Source organism: Vulpes vulpes, chromosome 12, assembly GCF_048418805.1.
Source record: "Vulpes vulpes isolate BD-2025 chromosome 12, VulVul3, whole genome shotgun sequence".
Taxonomy (NCBI): domain Eukaryota; kingdom Metazoa; phylum Chordata; class Mammalia; order Carnivora; family Canidae; genus Vulpes; species Vulpes vulpes.
This window is the reverse complement of record NC_132791.1, coordinates 170,910,023-170,929,041: the sequence shown is the minus strand read 5'-3', so window position 1 is coordinate 170,929,041 and position 19,019 is coordinate 170,910,023. Positions and strand designations below refer to the sequence as shown.

General features: G+C 43.3%; 1 long non-coding RNA gene across 1 annotated transcript in view; it reads left to right on the top strand.

Moving 5' to 3' along the window:
• Positions 1-13,284, top strand: part of LOC140594791 (uncharacterized) — an 87,317-nt gene extending 74,033 nt beyond the window's left edge. Inside the window, exon 3 of the long non-coding RNA XR_011996105.1 lies at positions 13,033-13,284. This is a non-coding gene — a long non-coding RNA (uncharacterized lncRNA). The remainder of the gene's footprint in view (positions 1-13,032) is intronic.
• Positions 13,285-19,019: the final 5,735 nt, after the last annotated feature.

The following is a 19,019-nucleotide window of genomic DNA, read 5'->3' as shown; positions in this document are numbered from 1 at the left end:
AGGTATCTCATTGAACTTTGAGAAGCACTGACTTGGAATGCCTGGGTGGCTCTCTCAGTTAAGCATCTGACTCTTGATTTCAGCTCAGGTCATGATCTCAGAGTCATGGGATCAAGTCCCCACATGTGGCCCCACACTCAGTGGGGAATTGCTTGAGACTCTCTTGCTCCCTCTGCCCCTCCTCCAGCTGTCTATCTCTCTCCCCATCTCTCAAATAAGTAAATAAATCTCTAAGGAAAAAAAAATAGGAAGTGCTGGCTTATCTTAACTGAGGCTTGGCCCTCTCCTGTGGCTCTGCCGACCTGGAGCCCTCTTTTCAGGCTTGAGATGAGGGGGTGGGGTGACCAGAAGTAGATGTCTCTATTGTCAAGTGGCCTCTTCTGGGTGATGTCCCATAATGATCCAGCAGGTGAGTCTCTGTGACCTTCCCACTCTCTTTTTCTCCAACTTGGTAGAAGAGGCTTTTTTTCCTTTTCTTACTGTTGGGCCCCAATTGCCAGCCCCCTGTAATTGTGTATTAGAAGGTGGGAAGTTGCCTCTTGGCATTGTGGAGGTGGAGAAGGATAACGCCTTTTCTAATTTTTACTGGGGGGCCAAGAACATAGGATCATTTTCAGTAAGCTGCTTTCTCTGGCAAACTCCCCTGGCCCCTTTCCCCTCTGTCCTGAGTTTCTGAGGGGAAAGAGACTGCGCTTTGCTTTACTCAGATTTGGAAACCCCTTTCTACCCCTCTTGGTTCCCTGCTCTGTGAGTGCCTGTCAGAGATTCTGCTCCCTCAACCTTCCCAGGCTCCAAATAATCCCCCGTGTTTTCCCCATAAGTTCTTTTGAATTCTCTTGCTCATGTAACATTGAGGAGAAGAGCTGTGCTGTTATGCCAGAGCCAGCTTCTCCCATGAGTCTTTGTCACACAAAATAGATGTTTGCCTTTGTTCCTTGTGCTCCACTCTTTTACACTCCCCGGCACAGGCTTTTAGCAGTTTATTAGAAATGGAAAAGAAAGCCGCTAACAGCAGCAAAGGGCACCTGTGCATTCTTCTGATTCTAGCTCCTGCTTTCCCTGGTGCCTGTTTTCCATAATGAATGTCACAGGGAGATGGGGGAGACCAATGGGGGCTGAGAAGTGCACACCATTATTGCATTTAGCTCTTGGGAAGGTGCAAGGGGTGCCACCACCTGAGATCCCATGCTGGGACAGGAGAAAGCACTGCCGTTGGCATCCTTTCATGTCCTCCACCTCATCCAGAGGGAGGCCATTTTTGTGATAGGGCAGAGGAGTCTCAATGAGAAAGCACTTGCAGACCCAATACGTAGATTACTGGTCCTGGCTTTGCCACCAACATGCTGTGAAACCATGACCACATGATGGAGGCTTTCTGGGCTTTCCTTCTGTGTAGAGTGAGCCCATAAACATGTGCTTCCTGGTTTGTGACATGGCACAACCACATGTGTTAAGATATTATTCCTTGGATTGAGAAAGAAATCTATAGCTCCATTTGTTAACTCCGTGGTACCTTCCATTGGTTGCTTTTCCATGGGACTTCAAGGACCAAGGCTAACCTGATTTAATGGGATAATAATAGGCAGACATACAGGCACTTGGTAAACTGAAGTGAAGTGTTGTGCTCAGTTGTCAAGGCCATTATCCTTGGGTCTGCTGGAGTAGTAGCAGACCTATCATGGGGTATTAAGGGATGATGTAGGAGAAGAAAACTGAGGGAGGTGAGAGGTGGTAAGAAAAGAGAGCAGGCAATGTGTTGGAGATAGTGATTGTCTTCATCCATTTGAGCTACTGTAGCAAAATACTATAGATTGAATGGCTTGAAAACAACAGGAACTTATTCCGTACAGTTCTAGAAGTCTGAAATTAGGGTCCCAGCATGGTTGGGTGACCCTCTTTCAGCTGCAGACTGCTTTTTGGGTCCCCACATGCTGGAGTTTGTAAGAGAGCTCTGGATGGTCTCTTTCATAAGGGCACCAATCCCACTTGTGGGGCTCTACCCCCATGCTCTGACCACCTGCCACCTCCCAATATAGTAGGCATTGAGATTTGACTTATGCCTTTTGGACAGGTCATCAACATTCTAACAACAGCAATAATTGTAAAACGCTTGGCATCCTTATCACGCTTTCTGTTTGAATTTCACCCCTGCTCCTTCATCTCTGAACCTAAGAGTCTGCCCAAAGTATTTCAGTCAACAGTAAGATTACCACTTTCCTTAATAAACACATTCTGCATCTACTAATATAGCCTAGTATAGCAGTGGAGGTTCTTTGGTCTCTGTGCGTCCATCATAAGCTTCAGACCATTTGAGCTTATAGTCAGGCAGTGCAGCCCCATCTTTTCTCTCCTAAGCTGATGCCAATGTGGCTTTCATTGATTCCCCATTATAATTATACAGTTTTAAGAGAAGAGCTTTGCTCTAGTAAATAATGACATTTTAAATAATTTAAAATGCTGCAGCTTAAGCAGACATGATGGGTCAGGGTCCAGCCAGGTGGAGAAATCCTTGTAGGGGTGTCCAGAGACTTAAAATGGGGTTGGTAACATCGTGACCAGAAGCACAGAGAGAAGGAAAGGGTCAGATGGTAAATGTGGGAACCCACCACTTTGATGGATCCCAAGGAGCCTGGGTTCCTAGAATTTGCACCCATTATAATTCAGAGGGGCACTCAAGTATGGTGGTGGTTACAGTTTGTGACTTCTGAGGCTAGGTCATAAGAGGCATTGCAGTTCCCACCCTGGCCTCTTGAAACTCTCACACTGATAAAGCCGGTCACCATAATGTGAAGAAGCTCAAGCAGCTCTGTGGAGAGGCTCAGGTGAATGAGAACTGGGCCTCCTGCCAACAGTCAGCACCGGTTTCCAAGCTGCATGAAGGAACCAATTTGAAAGAAGATTCTCCAGTCTCAGTCAAGCCTCCAGATGACTATATTCTGTCCTGATCCATCTCTGACCCTGAGTAGAGATCTTCAAATCAGAGTTGGCCAGATAAACTGCTCCTGAATTTCTATAAAACAATACTAAATGTTTGCTGTAGTTTGAAGCCACTGAGTTTTGGGGCAGCAACAGGCAAATAGTACAGTGGGTATAAGATGCCACTTATATGGCACTTATAAGATGCCAGAGAGAGCTGAAGGTCAAATCTAGAGAAGGCAGTTTTTGTTTTTAATCTATGAAGGTAAAGGTTTTGCAAAAAAATGAAGACTGATTTTTTTTTTTAGCAAAACTTTGTAGTTTATGAGAATTGCATTTCAGGGAAGAGGGAGAGTACTCATCACTCAGAGACCAGGGGCTGCCACACTTCAGAACCTTAGTACATCAAGTTACACCCTTAAACATCCACATATACAACGGAAGACACTGTGGACACTGCCTTGAGGTGGTCAAGGGAGGAGGGTTCTTGTGACACTGGAAGAAGATGATGCCTCATGATGCTCAGCAGAGGAGAGGAAGGTAGTCCTTGCCATAAGTTAGCAAACATATGAAAAGCATAAAGATAACATGAGTTTTATGAGTAGTCACTATATTTGCCCAGTGAAACATGCAGGTACTTAAATGGGTTCTAGCACTTTTCCAAGAGAGTAAAGCTTTAAAGATCTATAAAGGGGTCATGGTGTGGGTTGAGAAGAATAACACACTCTGGTTCTCTTGTTAGTTGAGATTTTTTCAGTTTTGCAATATGTGACGTGAAGTTCAGTTGACTGTGGATTGGCAACAACATGAGAACAGAAATAAAAGCCAGACCATAAGGATCAGGACCTGGGCAGAGCTACGATGGCCAGGGCCAGGGCTGGGGACCAAGTGAGAACTTGACAGTTGTTACAAACACGGCTGCTCAGATATTTTCAGAGGGACTATTAAGCCTCTGTGACTGGGATGAGCAATTCCCTTCTTCATCTGGAATTCTCAGGACTTATTTTTCAAAGTTCTGGGAATAATAGGGCTCTGTTTGTGCTTCCCTACTATAAGGGTATATAGAGAAATCCATTGATTGGGCCGAGGCTACCAATCAATGCCAGGCATTGAAGAGGCTGGTCTTCGCCATGGGAGATCCACACTACATTGGTGGCCTGATGTGGACAAATAAAATGACCACAAGAGACGTATGACCTAGTCAAGAGTGATTTGGTTGCAAGAGCCAAAATCCAACCTGAAACAAAACAATAGAACCAAAACAGAAGCAAGACCAAAACCAAAAATGAGGAAGAAAAGAAAGAAATTTATCAAATGTTTCCTTGGGACATTAACCTGACTGAACTCTCATTGCCCAATCTCCATGTTTCTTGGTTCAGATTGTCAAGATAGAGAATCAGATGGGCAAGAGTAGATCAAGATCCTGCCCAGGCAGGCAGGGTAGGATAGCATGGTGGTAAGACCTACCTTTGTGGGTGGGATAGGGTCATTATCAGATAGGAGGGTCATGAACTGAGCAGACACTCCCAGATGTCTTCTACAAACTTCCATTCCTGGTTGAGAGCACTAATTAGCTCATAACCATGTGCATATTGAGGGGCTATAAGAAGTATAAGGCTGGGGCACCTGGGTGGCTCAGTGGTTGAGTGTCATGATCCTGGGGTCCTGGGATAGAGTCCCACATAGGCTCCCCTTAGGGAGCCTGCTTCTCCCTCTGCCTACATCTCTGCCTCTCTGTGTTTCTCATGAATAAATAAATAAAATCTTAAAAACAAAGAAATATAAGGCTATGCAGTTGGCAGGCTTAAAAAAGTAAAAAGAAAAACAAAAGAAAAGGATGGAAAGAAGGTAGGGAGAGGAAAGAAGGAAAATTATCCTAAGTATGGAACAACTGTGAAATATTTAAAAATCATTTGTTGCTCATCTGAAATACAAATTTAACTGAGCATCCTGTGTTTTATCTGGCAACCTCACCTAAAGGTTGTCCTTCTCTATTGGAGCTGTCACAGAAAAGAACTTGGGACAATCTAAACTGAGTCTCAAACTAAATCTTCCATGCCTCAGGGTGGCTCCTGTCCGTGTTCTGTTTGTTTTCTGTGATCTGTTTTCATTTTCAGAAGAAGCAACCTGGCATGATGAAAAAAAAGCAGAGAACCTGACTTTGAGGTCCAAATCTGTCACTTAGGAATGGGGTGGGGCTGGGCAGGTCATTTGGTTCCAAGTTGCCTCTGTTTCATATTCCAGAAAACTTGGATGATCAGGACTATTTCAGAACATTGCTATGGGGGAATAAGTTTCTGCAGGTAAAATGAGCAGGTCACCAGTCATATAGCAGGTGCTCAGCTACTATGTATGTTCCCTTCCCATTTCCTCCTCATCATGTGAACAGAACAGCAGTATCTATAATTATGTATTGAATAGGTATAATTGTTTTATGTGCCAGGTATAGGGTAATATGTTGTACAAGCACTGTCTCATTTAATTCAAGCAACAATCAAGTGAGAGAGCTATTTCCATTCCCAATTTCCTGAGGATGAAACCAGGGCTCAGGCTGGTACAAGAGCAGTCCAGGGACACAAGGCTTTTAAATGATAGAACTGGGATGTCAACCAGGCCTGTATATTTCAAAGGTACATGCTTTCAGCTTCCACTCAGATGTCTTTTCATTGTGTGTGTAAAGCACACATCCCATTGGGTGGCATGCATAGCACTTACAGTGATGGATCAACCCCCTGTCCGGGTATGGTGGAAATGGCAAAGCACTCATTTCACTGATATGTGTTTCATGTTCATGCAGTCACAGGCTTCCTTCTGAGCACCAAGGAGGAAGTGTTAATGGGGACCAAGGTCTCCCTTGTAGAGTTTCCACCCCAGTTAGGAAACAGATACAAGCAAGACATGGCTTCTTTATACCACGGTATGTGGTATAAAGAAAAATAAACAGAGAAATGACAGGTGTGAGTTGGGGCTAGGAAGTAAAAGAGAGATTTTAAGTAAGGATGTTCATGGAACTCTTCCCTGAGGAGGTGACATATGAGCCAAGACCTAAAGAAAGCATGGAAGGGTGGGGGCAGAAGGTGTGGTGAGCATAAACACTGGGACAGGAGCAAGCCGGGGTGACGGAGCACAGGAGGGAGGCTGGTGTGACACACTGTGTGCAGAGGAGGGAGATAGAAGATGAGGTCAGACACTAGCAAGGAGTTGGGGATCTATTCTTCAGTGACAGAAGATGTATATTTGCAGGAGGTTGTTCTGCTTGTGACCCACAGAGCCAGCCACAACTCCAGGAGAAAGGCCCCCTGTCTCCGAGGAGCGGCTGCGCCTGTACAAGGAAACCAATCATGCCACTTATCGCCCCAGTTTGAAAAGTAATTGCAGACATATGTGTAAAGGGCAGGGCAATCTTTTCTGCCAATTACATGCCCTGCTATTAGGCGATTAGAAGCTGGTAAAGTCACAGTGTGAGGGATTAGCAGCACAATCCCCTTTCCCAGCACCTCTGCATTTCTGCTTCTCCCAAGGGTGCTTCTTCCCTCCCCAGGCACTGGTTTCAGCTTGACCAGGTGCCTCCCCCCAATTATGTTCCCTAACTACCCTTGTCTTTGTCTATAAAAGGAAAAAAAAAAGCCTGCAAGAGACCCTTATAAAATGGCAGTTGAAAAACAAGGCTAAGTCTGCCTGGCTGCGAGATTGCAAGCTTATATTTACAGAGATATTTGTAAAGACTGTTCGGTCCAGAGTATTTCCAAAGCTGCTTATGAAGCAGCCTGTGTTGGTCCTTATTGCACTGTCATGCACATGCCACCTTTGTTGTTTTATTTGGCTTTCATGCCTGCGTACATCTGCCCATTTCTTTCAGCCTTTTGTTCACTAATCCACCTGTCCCTTCATTCTTCGAGCTGTTATAGAATTAAGCACCTCTTTGCTGCCTGGAAAAGTCAAATGTTTAAGAGTTTAGGGTCAGACAGTCCTGAATTCAAATCCCAGCTCAAGTCCTCTAGTTATTTTTACAGTCAGTTTTTTTATCTGAAAAATGGGGACAATGACAGGATGGGGCTCTCATCCCTTTTCACCCTCTTCATGTACCCTTGGGCTCAGCCCTAGTGGAGAGGGGACTTTTAGCCTAGCACCCTATCCAGTTATGGAGTGACAGGGGTCAACAGCTGTGAGAGGACATTGGTTGGTTTGCAAGTATCCCACTGTAGAGGTGGAGATCTAATGGCAGGGCAACTCTGTTGGACTTGGGACTGGGAGGAGGATGGACCAATGGTAACTGGATGAAGCTAGAAATCTAGGAGGAATGAATAGAGGGAGAGCAAAAGGGAGCAAAAGCAAGACAAAGGGACTTCCAAGCATGCATCCAAATGAGTCTAGACCAGCTAAGCTAGCCTGTCCTGAGGCTACTGTGTAACTTGTTTGGGTAAGGGAGTAACTTCAGGAACCAGACCCTTTGGGGGTCAGGTCCTGGCTCCGCCTTTTGTTAGCTGTGGAACTTCAGGCAAGGCATCTGACCTCTGTGTGCCTTATTGCCTCATCTAAGGTAAAATCCTAAGAGTAAGACTTATCTCCTAGAATGGCTGGGAGGATTTAATGAGTGCATACAGGCTAATGCTTAGAATGATGACCAGCACAGAATGATCATGAAATAAATGTTAGCAATTATGGAATTCTAAGTCCCATCCTGTGTGTTCTTTCTTCCTTTCCTGCCTGTGTTTCACTAGAATACTTGCCACCATCTTATTCACACTTTTGATTTGTTTTTCATTGCCCCCCTCCACCCCACCCTACTAAACCAAGGATTTTTTGGTCTGTTTTATTCACTACTGTATTCCTGGCTCTATTTTCTGGAACAGTGCTTGGCACAGGAAAGGGACACAATCAATACTTCTTTAATGATTGAGTGAATGAATGGAGAGATGAAAGAATGAATGAATTATTATCCTGTGGACTCTAATTGTATTCTTGATTAGCTCTGAGTGATAATGGGCTGGCTGCCCAACCTTTCAGATATTGTGAGCATTGTGATGGTATTTCATGACGATAATAATAATGATAACCACTTTCTGAGGATTGAGGAGCATAATATCTGTAAGATAACCAGGGTAAGTGCCCTTCATGTCACCCATCAGTGACATCATTGCTTTTTATGGTACACCCCCTCCTCCAAGACACAAGCCCAACCAGGTTTCTGCCCGTGGTGAAGAATCTATGACCAACGTAAACTGAGAGATAAGGGATCCAACCAAGCTATATAATCTGGTGTTTTGGTTTTTTTGTTTGCTTGTTTTTGTTTTTTTCTTTTTAAAGAGATTTTATCTATTTGAGAGAGAGAGAGAGACCACAAAAGCAGGGGAGAGGAAAAAGGAGAAGCATACTCCCCTGCTGATCAGGGAGCCCAACGCAGGACTTGATGCCAGGACCCCAGGATCATGACCTAAGCTGAAGGCAGATGCTTAACCAAGTGAGCCACAGGCCCCCGTAATCCGGTGTTTTGAATCGATCTTGAGGACACTGAAACCATGCAGCCAGGCCCTAAGACCATAGCTTCCACGTGGTGGCTCTCTGGAGTCAGTGAGAATTTTACTATTTGGTGATAGGCTACCACTGTTCATATACTCTCAATCTTAGATGGAACAGAATTGGTTGAGACCAAAATATTTGGAAACTTTAATTCAGTGAACAGCCCCCAAAACTGTGAAGGTGGCTGGTTTTGCCACCCAGAGGCTGATTTCAAACCCATGATGATCATTCTCTTCTCCTTCCTAAACCGTTGGGTGGCATGTAGGGCCCTTGAGTTCTGGCTGATTCCACAGGACATGAGAATTGCAAAGGATCAATGGATCATCAGTCTTATCCACTCATAATAGAGGCCAGTATGTATTTTACATGAGTCAAGTCATTTAATTGGTACAGCAATCTATGATGTAGAAACCTTCAGCAACACTTTACTAAGGGGCATCTGAGACTCAGAGAAGTGAGCAGTTCTACAAGGTTAGGGGCAGAGTCTGCCTTTCTGTTAATATACAGAAAGAGGCAATATGGCAAGTTGGTCAAGAGTTTTTTTTTTTTTTTTTAAGATTTTATTTATTTACTTAGAGAGAGGGTGCACAGGTTGTAGGGGGAGGAGAAACAGACTCCCCACTGAGCGGGGAACCTGACATCTGCTTGATCCCAGGACCCTGAGATCATGACCTGAGCTGAAGGAAGATACTTAACAGACTGTGCCATCCAAATACCCGATGGTCAAGAGTTTCTGTTCTATAGTTGAGAGCCCTGGATTCAAGCCCTTTCTCTACTTGTATTCCTTAGATTACTCATTTTAAAGTGGGTCTAGAAATAGAACCCTGTTAAAATTGTCATAAATATTAAACAATTGGACACATAAAAGCATATAAACCAGTAAGTTATCATTATTATCAATGAAAATTAGCTATTACTTAATTATAATTATAGCAAATATTTAAATAGTAAAATATAATATTTCAAATAAATTACAATACAATTGCAAATTTTAAAATAATAAAACAGTTCTCAATTAACATTAGTTATTATTTCTGTAATTATTCCCACCATGCAGCTCAGTGCTTGGCAGATGGCAAGTGCTCAGTGGTGATGGGTTAAGTGGCTGCCTGAGCCTGTTCTAGCAAGTGACGGAGTGGAACTTAAGCCTAGGTTTTCTGACTCCAGAAGTTGTGCTTATTAATATGAAAGGACACCGAGGCTTGGAGAATACTGATCTGCTTTCCATTGCAGCACATATAGGCAGCAAAGGTGGCCTAGGACTCAGGTGCTTGGACTCCTGGACCCACTTTTTTCTCTCCTGCCCAGGGCAGGTCACCAGTAAAAGGAGATGATCAGATTTCATATGGGGCTGGTTACAATTCAATGAGAAGAATTTGGAAAAGTTCCTGGCACTGAATAAACATCACAGCTCTCCTGATTATCTATCGTGTGTGTACATATCAATGCATAATTATTATTTTGAAGTCTTATGTGTGCTTGGCACTGGAGTATTGAGGATGTAAATTAGAATAAGACTTGGTTCCTTACCTCAAGCAGCTGATCATCCAGTGAGGGATTTCAGTAAGTGAATAATGAATGGTCTAAGTGCAATTAACCTAGCCTGGTTGGATCAGGGCCACTTCCTGGAGGAAGTGGCATTTGAGGTAGTTGGTCCTTAATGATGAGCTGTGGCTCACCAAGTGATCTAGGCCCGCATGAGAGAAATCCAGGAAAGCAGCATGTGCATAGGTCCTGTGCAATGAAGTAGACTTCCATGAGGTGGGGTGAATGGTAGAATATTCTGTATGGTTAATATCTGAGCTCTGTTGGGGAAGATAAAGCAGAGCCAATGTGTAGAATCTTCATGTGTGGCATTTAATGCCAAGTTAGGAATTTGGACTTTAGCTTGGAGGCAATGGGGAGCCATTAAAATTTGTGTGATGGAACAAAGGCAAGACACAAACTTGCTGTTATTAACTGCTGAGTAAAATAATGCCTACATCATAGTAGATACTTGATAGTTATTGCTTGAATTAAAATTGTTCTGGCAATAATATAGAAGTCAGACTGGGGAGTTGGAAGAGACTAGCAATCTAGAGATCAAGTACTTAAGCTAGATTCCAGAAAAATTGTAATTTTTTTCACTATTTCTTGCTGCTTTTTACCAAAACAATGGCTGAATGAATTAATTAATGAAGAAAGAGTTGTCCTACTCTACTTTCATTGTTAAAAGAGGAACAATTAGTGGATATGGAAATCATGTTAGCTGAGAGCAATAAAATAGGTAAGTCCAGAAACAAATAACCATCTAGTGCCCAAAGAGTAATAACTGGGTCATGAATATCTTTTGGGAATACACAGAGACCTGTCCCTTCACCCATAAGACTCCATGACAAGCAACAAGAATTCTTTGTCTTCTCTCTTGACATTCTGTGGTCTTCAGAGTCTCCTGGGGACAAGAAGTGAATCAATAGATTCATTACGTGGACAAGAACCTGGCACTTTGAAAAGGATTAGATGAATTCCTGACATGTCAAGTGAGAGAAAATATGTTAAAAATACTCTATCATGTCTTGCTCAGGTGTGCCCCTGCTTACCTCTGCCTCTCCTGATTCACCTTGGGAAAACCACATCCTTCGTTCACCTGGAGCATGCCCCACAGCCCATATGAGCTTGGTCTTGGCAAAGAGTATAGATTGTAGTGTATGTGGCTTACCCACAGGGCCCCTGGGCTCTTGGTCTTGTTTTATACAACACAAGGTGTTACATGTGCACACTTAATCTTGGCTATGTTTTTGCACAGTGGTTCCCTGGTTGCGTCTTGTCATCATTAGCCATCATATCACTACTTGGTATTCCTAATAAGATTAATGCATCTAGAGAGCCACCAGTCAGTCCATCTCTTCTCATTGGCCATAAGATCGTCTGTTCAATCATTTCTTTAAAAAAAAAAAAAAAGGAATACTGAGTGCCTGTCATGGATTGGGCATAGTCCTGGAGTTCAATGACCAATAAGAAGGTATTTAGTTGCCATCATGAAATTTAGATTCTAGTGAGAGAAATGAGCATGGAAAGGAACAAGCAATAAATAATAGTGACAATGATAGAAAATACCATGAATGAAACAAATAAGGAAATAAGCTAATGAAGGATGAGATGGTGAAGGATGGCTTTTCTTCTAAACAGGTGACATATGAACAGATTCTGGGGGATGAGAATGATCAGGAAGTGGAGGAAGAACATTCCACACAGAATACGCAAAGACCCAGGGTAGGGAAGAGCTTGGCATGTTTGGTGGCTGAGAGAGGAGCAAGGCACCATGAGCAAGGGGGAGAGTGGAGATGGGATGAATCTGGAGAGGAAGGCAGGAGGGAGATAGCTTTGCAAAGCATTCATGGACTGTGGCAAATTTCCCTTTTCTGCCATCTGCCAGTAGACAATTTTATGATTTAAGACATACTTGCTTGTGATTTTTATGCAATAGAAACAGGGGCAGTGTAGACAATTAACATTTTCACGTGGAGTGTTGGAACTGGATAGAGACACTTAGCAGGATAACACTTTGAGAACCACTGCTCCAGGAGATGGATGCTGATTCTAGAGGTGTGTTGTTTGATAGTTTGTTTTGTTGCCGTAAATGTTAAGTGTGACAGATACCAGGTGTGCAGGGCTAGGCAGGACCTCTTCTATGCACCTGTGCTTTTATTGATACATCCCACTCATATCTATTGAATGTCTACTTGGTGCCAGGCAATGTGTGGGAAAGGGATATCCTGGGGGGAGAAAAGATAGATGTCCTTCCTGACCTCATGGAAACTGTACACTTGTTTTAATTCGGTAAAACTTGAGTTTAAGAAACAGGAGTCTTGGATTTGCTTTTTCTGGCTCTCATTTGGTTAAATTCTGGCAGCTGTCACACATTCAGAATCATTAAAATGTAGTTTTCTGTGCTTAACGTGCTTCCACAGATTAACTTTCCCAAACTCATTATGGTGGCCCTGACCTTGGACTATTCATAAAAGACCATAGAAACTATTAACTAGCTGGGTTGCTTTTTATAGGACCAGGACAATTTTATCTACTAGAGGCATTGGCAGATTTGGATTACATTGTAAATAAATTTATCCACTACAAACATTCACGGATCTGCCTTGCATTGTAAATAAATTTTCCCAAGTAATTGTTAAGTGATGGCTTCACAATTATGCTAGCATAAGAAAAACAACCAGAGAAGGATTCAGTAGCTTTGCAATAAATATTCTGAAAGGAAGCTAGGGATTTGCAAGGAGACGGCCAGCTTGGATTAGGTAGGGGTAAGGAGAGGACTATTTGGTGAGTTAAGTAATTATTAAAGGCTTGTATTTGTGGTAAACATTAAACATAGGTCACGCCCATGTAAATGTCTATGCTAGATTTATGTATTTAGCTTTTAGCCTGTTCCCTGAGTTACATATAGTCCTAAGAAGGAGGTGCATTTATGTATCAGTCAGCTATTTCCAGATAAGAAACAATCACAACGATGTCTGTGTCATAACAGTAAGCATTGATTCCTACGGAGCCATGGGTTGGCTGGGGTTTGGCTAATCTAAGGCTGGATTTTGTTTCTCACTGCAGATTTGTGGATGGATGGATGGAGGTGGCTCAGCTTCACATTTCTCATCCTTCTTGTACCAGCTGGATGGTGAAGATGTGTTCTTTTCATGGAGATGGCGGAGGGGTAAGAGAGCAAACAGAAACATGTGAGACCTTGTAAGACCTAGGCTCAGAGCTGCGCACTGTCACTTCCACCTCATTCTGTTAGCTCAAACGAGCCATGTGGTGAAGCCCAAAGTCAAAAGTGAGGAAGTTCACTCCACCATTAATGAGGTAGGATTAGACGCAGGGAGGGGTGAATAATTAGAGCTCAAAGTTAATCTCCTGTAATCTAATAAGCATGTTTCTTTCATCTATTATAAGATGTATAAACTTATGTTATGTGCCAGACACTGCTAGGCAACAGGAGAGATTGCCATGACATATACCTCGTTGCTCACTGGTTAGAAATCTCAGAAAAAGAGTTTCCTGCTCTGATTTATTATATTTTTATGGTCTGTACAATAGTCTTCCAAGAAGTCTCTCTTTCTTAGTTATGGCCCTCAATGTAATCCATCCTCCAATGTGGCCAGAGTGATCTTCCTAAAATGTAAATGAGATATTGAACCTTCCCTGTTTAAATAGTTTGGATGATTCCACATTGTCTGTAGGATAAACCTCAACCTGTAGATACTGATATTTAAACTGATCCTAGTCTGGACCCCCAAACTGCCCAGAATTGTCTTCTGCCCTCTGTCTGGTCACTAGCTCCTCCTCCCAGTGTCTTTACCTCTTTTCCCCTTTGCTATAGCTCCAGGGTTCTCTAATTGGGACAATAGATAGGCAGGGGGTGGGGGGTGGGGTGTTGGTGGCCATGGTGTCCTTCTAAGAGATCTCACTAAAAGCACACCAAGTATTACCTGTCAACTATAAATAATGTCCCTCCCCCTGCTGTGCATGCACATGTGTGCATGTGTGTGTATGTGTGCACACACCCACGTGGAAACACACACACACACACAGAGGCATTGCCATTTGCACCTCCACTTAGATGAGATTGTGAAGAATAAACTTCAAATCCAATTAGAAGGAGGTGTTAAATTTCAAGTGCCTTTTGTTATTATTTATATTTAGTTTCTCATCAACAGATACAAAAAGTACAACTTCTGTCAAGTAAAGATTCGTGATGGCTTTTGACATACAATGGAAGCCAACCGCAGTGGACCCCTTGCCTCTTTTTAAACACCTCCTGATCCCCCATAGCTCTGACTACCTTGACTCCCAGCATCTCCTTAGCTGACTATAATAGAATGATGTCTTTCTCTCTGTGAGACATATTTTCTCAAGTACACAAACCATGCCTTTCATTTCTTTCTCTGTTGCCTAGCTCAGGGGCTAACACACAATAAGCAATTTATGAATATTTCTTGAATGAATGAATGAATGAATGAATGAATCAATGAATATATATAAGTGAGTACTGGAGAATTCTCTATAGCAGTGATTCTCAAAAACTATGTGGATAAAGAGCTTGCAAAACACAGATAGTTGAACCTCGCCCCTGTGTTTCTAAATCAGTAGGTCTGGGGGGAGACCAGAGAATTTTCATTTTTTAACAAGTTCCCAGGTGTGCTGATGCTCCTGGTCCAGAGGGCACACTTTGACAACCGCTGCTCTACCAAATTAATGCTGAGAGGATTCTTTGTGTAGAAATAACCCCAGTCACTAATTTTGGGTAAGGGAGACACCTAGAGGGGGGTTTTAGTGGCTACTAGTTCACAGGATAAAATTAGTGTCTGAATGTCCAATTTTAACTGCTAAGGAGGGATTGAAGTCCTAAAGACACTGAGACCATTGGCTGAGATGGCCTAAAAGTCACTCCTGATTTTATCTCTGTGTGAGTGTAGAAGTCACGATGGTATTGATTTATTCACAGAGGACGTTGTATTAATGCAGTATCCACAAAGCCATAGGAGCATTTCCTTTCTTATTCCTAGACATCTGGCCTCTTCATTCATTGAAGAAATTCAGAAGGATTTCATACCCCAAATATTCTTCATCAAAGATCTCTAAGCACCAACATGTCCACACTAGCCTTTGTGGAATGGTCCTTCCTTTGTCTAACTCTGGTCTAGACTCTCATAAGAAGACCTTGCCTTATTGTAGGATGAATTAGATGGCCACATGGGCTTGGAGACTGTCATGGTCATAGGACACTTTCTGTGTGGGAGGATTGAACTGTCACCATTAGGAAGTATCTCAGGTAGGGCAGTATATGTAGGGGGCAGGTTTCACATCAGCATCACACATTTGTCAGTATAGAAGCCACTTAATTTATCTTCTCAGCAAAAGTCATTTAGGCACCTACTGTATGCCAGTGTCCTAGAAGCTGAGCACACAGAAGCAGAGAGACATGGGACTTACATTTTGGAGATATAGGCAGACAATAGACGAACAAACGTAATTATTGGTTAGCTTTTGCTATATAACAAACCACCTCCCAGTTTAGAGCAATTATTCATTTTTAGTTCCCATACCTATAGGTCAGATGATCTGAGTGGGGCTAATGCTGGGCTTATCTGACCACCTCTGGGTTCATGTGGGTGCTGGTCTCTCCTTCTACAACCAATGAACTCACCCACGAATGTTCTTTTGAAGGCCCTAGTGAGAGCAAGCTGAAACCCACAGGGCCTCTTGGGGCTTGAGTTTATAACCGCCAACTCATCACTTCTGCTTTATTCCATTGACCACATCAAGTTCATATGGCCAAACCTAAATGAGTAAAATGTATAGATGCAGGTTGGAATGAAGAATGGAGCAATAATGCAAGTGACCACTTATAGTGTAGATTAAGCAACATAAAGGGCTATGAAACAAAACAAGTTCATGGCTCAAGAACAATCAAGGATGCTAATTTTGGGTGACCAGGTATTGTGGGACAGTGTATTGTCATAATCTCAGGTGTTTTTAATAGGCTATCCCATTGGGAGGGGCACAGCTTCAGCATTATGCTATGTACCTAATGCTGTACAATGTGGGCTTCCCTTCTCACTGTTCTAGGATATCTCAATCATCAAGGGCTCCTGGCATACCCGATAACTCTTGTGTCTCATGAGGACATCTACCTGGTTGCTCACTGTTCTGTACAAATGCCTCATTACAACTGCACATTTAAAGGGTACCAACATTTGAGTAAATTATCTTTGCTGGAAAATACGGCTGGTAACTGCTCACTATGCGCACACATCTATACGCTTGTACACATAATACCCAACCACTGCCTACAGGCACATGACCACCCTCACACAGGTAGAAATGGTGTCTTCATCCATGTCAATGACAGGCAACAGCCTCAATCCTTGGCCACCTCAGGATATAGCTGTTGAATGTTGCTGATGATTTCATCAGCCCCAAAGCCAGGCTGATGTGCCTGGGAAAGGAGTATGAACACGGAATGTGTCCAAAGGTAGACCCAGGTTCTGGGCAAAAGCTTGGTGGGGGCCTGGAGTGAAGGGAGGTAAAGCAGGGGTCATTAGGGGATGGTTTCTAGCTTCAGTGCTCATTGCCATCATCAATCCATCCATCAGCCAAAAGACTCCCATTAGGGAGTTGAAGGGAAAACAATGCAAAACAAACAAAAATGGATTTCTTCTTTAGAGGCCTTTTATCATGGGAGTGAAATGATTTTTCTCTTGTCTTTGTCGAACAAAACCTGATATATCGTGTTTGGTGAAATGCACATTCTCTGAGAGTAGAGGGGAGTAAAGCATTGAGGGAGAAAAGTAGCAGCCAGTTTTACAACAACCCTTGGAGAGATATATTAGCATCCTCATTTTCTCGATGAATAAATTGAGCCTTGGGGAGTAAATGCAACTTGTCCGATGTAAGTAGAGTCTGGAGATCCCAATCTAAGTCTCACTTTGCAGACAAATCTTAAAATCCAAGCTATGGGGCCAGGTAGGAAGGGATGGAGTGACCCTTTGGGATTGCTCACTTGGACTCAGGTGTGGTTGGCTGGAGCCACTCTGCCTGCCAGTAGAATAACTCAGACAAAACCCCAGGACCTTGGCGAATGCCTGTACAGACAGTGGCTGGAGACAGAGTTAGCAGATTTTTGCAAATCTACACCTACCTTCACTGGTACCATCAGATGCACGTGGTCATTGGCAGTGTGGGAGTCACAGCTTCCAGTTACCTGTTGTGGGTCAATGCATTCATTTTATATGTAGATAATGAAGATATGAGGTCAGATTGGAATATTGCCCTTGGCCGAACCAACCAAGATGCCTCACATGAGGTGATCAACAGCCCACAACTGGTCTACTAAGGGCACAAAGGCATAGCTCCCAACTCTGTTAGAGTTGTCTCTGAAAGAAAAGCCTCTTTAGCCTCAGAGCTCCCCTGGGATTGGCTGAGGCCTCTACTGCCACTGCAATCTTCTTCCCTGCCAATCTTGTTTCCCTTCCTCTTGTGGTTGTTGCTCCCGAGAACACCTCTGAGTAAGCCACCTGCACAAATTTCCATCTTAGCCCCTATTCTAGGGAAACTAACCTGTCTCACTCTGATGATTAAATACTCCAGTCTTGAAGTGACACCTGTCACTTTTGCTCACAGCTTATTGGCTATAACTAGTCACACAGCCCCATGCTGACCACAAGGGGGCTGGCAAGTACAACCCTGCACCTGCCAGGAAGGGAGAAACTGGACCTATGTGGCGAGCAGTAGTAAGGATGATGGGATGGAGAGACTGCAGAAAGGGTCTGCCAAACTATAAAATTGATAACGCCGTTTTGTACTTTGGACTAGTGCGGCCTTGCACACCCTATCCTAAGGACTGCCTCCCCAACCAACTGGCTGCTTGAGGAAACATGGCTGGATGATTTCTGCCGTCTTTATCCCTTGTCGTGGTTTATCACATCCCCAGCTGTCCCCTGTCTGCCTTTGTCTGCTGAATCCAAGGGCTTAGCTCAGCTGGTCCCTGACTGACAAGATGGCTCCTGCTGTGGAATGGAGAAAAACCAGGGTCTTTCAGGATACCTTGATTTGAAGCCTGCCTGATTCCAAAATACCCCTTTTACTCTCATTGGTAGGCAGCATGGGTATAGTCTCCACACACATGAGTTCCAAGCAAGGACAGTCATATCTATCAAACACCATGACTACCCCTCTCAAAGGCTCAGGGCCAGTATCTATTAGGCAAGAGGACAGGGGAAACTTGAAGAGACCAGAAGAAGCACAACTTCCAGCTTCCTTGGGTTTTTTTGGAGGCTGTTTGGCTAACATTGCCATCTCTTGGGCCAGTGAGAGGGCTAATGTAGCCAGGAGGTCAGACGGTGTTGCAACTTCATCCATGACCTTGGGGCCATGTGAGGTGACCTTGGGACTCAACTGCTGGCAATGAAGGCATTTTAAAAAGTGTATCAGTTTACATTTATTGAGTATTTATTTTGTCACTTACTCCTCACCACAGCCTTATAAGTTCTGTATGATTTCTATTCTCATTTAACTCATGGACAAACATAGGTGTGGAGAGTCTGAGTAACTTGTCAGTAATAGAGAAGGGGGTTAAGCTTAGGCAATGTGGCTCCAGATTGTGCCACCCCACCTTCTGCGACTTTGATTAGTTAGGTCTAGGTCTCTATTTAACACACACTAATGACTAGACCCTGTGCCAGATGCCAGGAATACAGCCCTACCCACTGGATCTCAAGCATGATCCATTGCTCAGTATCCCGCTATATTGGATGTCATGTAATATGCGTATTTCAGTATTCAGCTCCAGGGGGAAATTTCACCAGTAGATACTTGTCTACATTTTTCTATAATAAGAACTATATGATTTTACATGTTTCTCTTATTGCTTTGGCCACCAGGAAGCTCAGATCCAAATCAGAGCAAATATATTAGAGTTTAGTTTTACATTTCAGTTTTTGGAATTTTTTCTCCTAGCCTCGATTTTTTTAGTTTGGTTGCATCAATTCTGTTGCACAAGTGTCCTTTATTTTAAAATACCTTAAATCCTTTTGAGA